The 3,361-nt window shown below is 40.5% G+C and overlaps 1 non-coding gene across 1 annotated transcript; it reads left to right on the top strand.

The window, feature by feature from the left end:
- The first annotated feature begins 1,305 nt into the window (after window positions 1-1,305).
- On the top strand, window positions 1,306-1,378 carry Trnak-cuu. The gene has a single exon. It is a non-coding gene; the product is annotated as a tRNA-Lys (tRNA).
- Window positions 1,379-3,361: the final 1,983 nt, after the last annotated feature.

Below are 3,361 nucleotides of genomic sequence, written 5' to 3'. Positions count from 1 at the left end.
ATCCCCAGTACAGGGGGAAAAAAAAAAAAAAAAACAATTATATATGCTGAAAACCCCCGGTCAGTTGTACTTCAGAATTTCCCACCTTATTTTGTTATGGCTTCCTTGTGATATCATTCATCTTCTGCCTCTGTTCCCTTTATTTCCTGTAAGCTTGAATTAATATTTTATGCCGATGGATCCAAATGAAACATGTCTGTCTGGTGTTGATAATACCATTGATCTTAAGAAATAATTAAGATCTTAATATGTAATTAAAAATAAATAATTACCATTGATCTTGTGGCACTATTGAAGACACATTATCATGTCGAGGATCAGTAAACCTCCGGCACAACTCAGATTAATTTCTGACCTAGGGTAGTGCCAGCCTGATCCTCCTTTCTACAGTTAGAATGTCTGTCTTGCACCTAGTAACGCGGGTGGTGTTCCTGGAACCCTGTGGGACCGTGCTGCGCTCCACCAACTATTTAGCGTAAAGGTTTTAACTGTAGTCAATATAGTTTCTTAAGAAAGTTTTGCCAAAGTATGCTTTTGCTATACCTTTTTTTCTTAAAAAGTAGAGCTCTCCAAAATTCACTGGGACCGTTGAAGACGGTGAAATGCAGTTCCTATTGGGAAAAAAAAAAAATTCTTTTTTTTCGTTTTAGTGGGGGAGGTTTGGAATAATGGTCCTTTCCCACCCTGAAGTTCTCTATCGGTCTGTAGAGTAAGTGTTTTCCCTTTTCAGTTGTCTGTACCCGCGAACTCTACCTACTTGTGGCAGCTTCTCCATTAACTTCGGGGGCGCCTTGCTGTGAACAATGCGACAGGGCTTGACCGGCCACTGTCCGCCCCACAAACATCCCAGCAGTCTCCAGGCCACCCGGGGCGGGGAGGGCCGGGCTCTGCAGCTGCGCCCGCGGTCCACGGTTCCTGGAGGGTGCAGGACCTTGCGGGAGCCGGCCCTGCCGCCACGCGGGCCGAGAACACGCCCTGCCTTGGGCAGGGCCAAGCCCTCTGTGCGCAGGAATCTGGGAGGCACCCATGCTCGACCGGCGGGAGCCGAGGACCCCTGCCCTAGGGCTGCGGTGCCTGCGGAGAAACTTCGAGAGGCCCACCGCTAGAGGGCCGCGCAAACATTTTTACTAAATAACAGAAGTTTGGGCGCAGAGGAGCAGAAATGAAACACGATTTTGAAAGTCGCGGAAAACTTTACCAAAAAAAGGTTACAAGAAGATTATTTAACACATAATGTAACCTTTGGAGCAAATTAAAGTAATCTGAATCCTTTGAAGGGATCCAGGAAGGGCCGTTTTCTCAACTGCCCGGCTAGCTCAGTCGGTAGAGCATGGGACTCTTAATCCCAGGGTCGTGGGTTCGAGCCCCACGTTGGGCGGTGGCGTCTCCTTTTGTCTTTTCCCAAGACCTATTTCAGTTTTCAACAAAGGCAATAATTTAACCAATTTCACTTCTTATCAACGGTATTAACTGATGTCAGACAGGAGTTTCTTATTTAAAAAACAATTCAATACATAAAAAACTACAAAGACTCCTCTCCCGCCCAAGGGAACCATAAGAATAGAAAATTTCGTCTCAAACTATAAAGACAAGATGATTTGATACTGAGTAACAAATACATCATTGAATGCCAAAGGTTAGGGGTTAAGAAGACATTAAATCAAAGAAATTATAGAGTTCATAGACATTACTGAAGGGATCTCTGTCAAAATATTGATGTATTTATTTTTCACTTAATGGTATGTGTGATATTGAAGATTGATTTGGAGAGAAGCTCTTAGAATCTTTGTAAACCACTAAATGTTTTGGTGATGAGCTAGTAAGTAGCGATTGTGAACAGACCCTTAGGACTTTCTTATCCTTTCTTGTTTTTTTAAACAGTGATTCAAATTGCAGATTTTCCCTTGGATCTTTTCAGAGTCTCAAAACACATCTCCAAACAAACATCTTTTCCTTTCCTCAAATCAAACGGCTCCTTTCCTTCATGTTTTCCTCAAATAATTCGTTTTCTTTGAGCAAAACTTTGCTTTCATGTCCATAGCTGCTCTCCTTGTCCTAAATAAATAAAGTCACCCCCCAGCAATTCTCATTCTCCACCATTACCCCATACTGTTATCTTATACCAATTCAAAATACTATTTAAGACCTTGGAAGAAAAAAAAAAACGTGGAAAATGTCAGCATCAGAAATGAAGATCTCCAAATACCCTCATTATTGTGAGGGAATACTAAATCTCTAGGTGGTGGGAAGTGAGTGGTGTGGAATTGTTCCAGAGAAGCAAACCAGGTCAAAGAAGCAAACTGGTAAACTAATCAGAAGTCAATGAAAATATCATATGTCTATTTAAAACAGATCAGTATTATGAATTATGTCCCTTTCCCTTAAATTCATATGTTGAAGTCCTAACCCCCAGTATCTCAGGCTGTAGGGAAATAACATTGTTGGAAATATATGTATTTAATTAAAATGATATCATACTGAAGTAGGGTAGTCTCCTAATCTGACTGATGTCCTTATGGAAAAGGCAAAATTTGGACAAAGAAACAGTCATCCACATTTGGACACATTGGATAATGTTATGGGAAGATCAAGGCAGAAAGTGGAGCCATGTTTCTACAAACTAGAGGAACACAAAAGATTGTCAGCAAAGAGGAGAGGCATGGAACAGATCCTTCCTCAGCCCTTAATAAGAACCAGCCTGACCAACACTTGGGGTTTCTACCCACTTGAAGTAGAAAACAATAAACTTTTGTTGTTCACTCAGTTTGTGGTACTTTGTTGTGGCAGCTTCAGAAAATGAAATACAATCAGCATTCTAGCTGGGAATTCTAGTTGATTTTTTTATTTCAAATTTATTTTATTATATATTGTATTAAGTAATTGTCATGTTCATTCCCAGAAAGTCTCAATGAAAATCAGTAGTTTATTTTAATTTTTTTGTAGTTGTAGATGGACAGAATGCCTTTATTTTGTTTATTTTTAGGTAGTGCTAAGTATGGAACCCATTGCCTCACAAATGCTAGGCAAGTGCTCTGCCACTGAGACACAGCCCCAATAGTTTATTTTGATGTAGTTGTAAATTCAGCTCAAGTGGGAAAGTGAGGATCACTCTCCTACAGCAATTATTTATTTTTTGCACATACCTCAGAGATACACCCCAGCCCCCCTTATTTTTAGTTCTGAGACAGGGTCTCACCAAATTGCCAAGGTTGCCTTAAACTTGTGACCCTCCTTCCTCAATCTCTGGAGTGAAGTAACTGAGATTACAGGTACGCCCCTGCTTCAAAATAACATTTTAAATACCTGACTCTGAAAGTAAATTTTCTTCTTACTGTTGGTTGATGATTTATTATGTAAGCTA

This window comes from Marmota marmota, unplaced genomic scaffold (genome assembly GCF_001458135.2).
Source record: "Marmota marmota marmota unplaced genomic scaffold, marMar, whole genome shotgun sequence".
Lineage (NCBI taxonomy): Eukaryota > Metazoa > Chordata > Mammalia > Rodentia > Sciuridae > Marmota > Marmota marmota.
The sequence above is the reverse complement of the archived record's forward strand: the minus strand, read 5'-3'. Positions and strand labels throughout refer to the sequence as shown.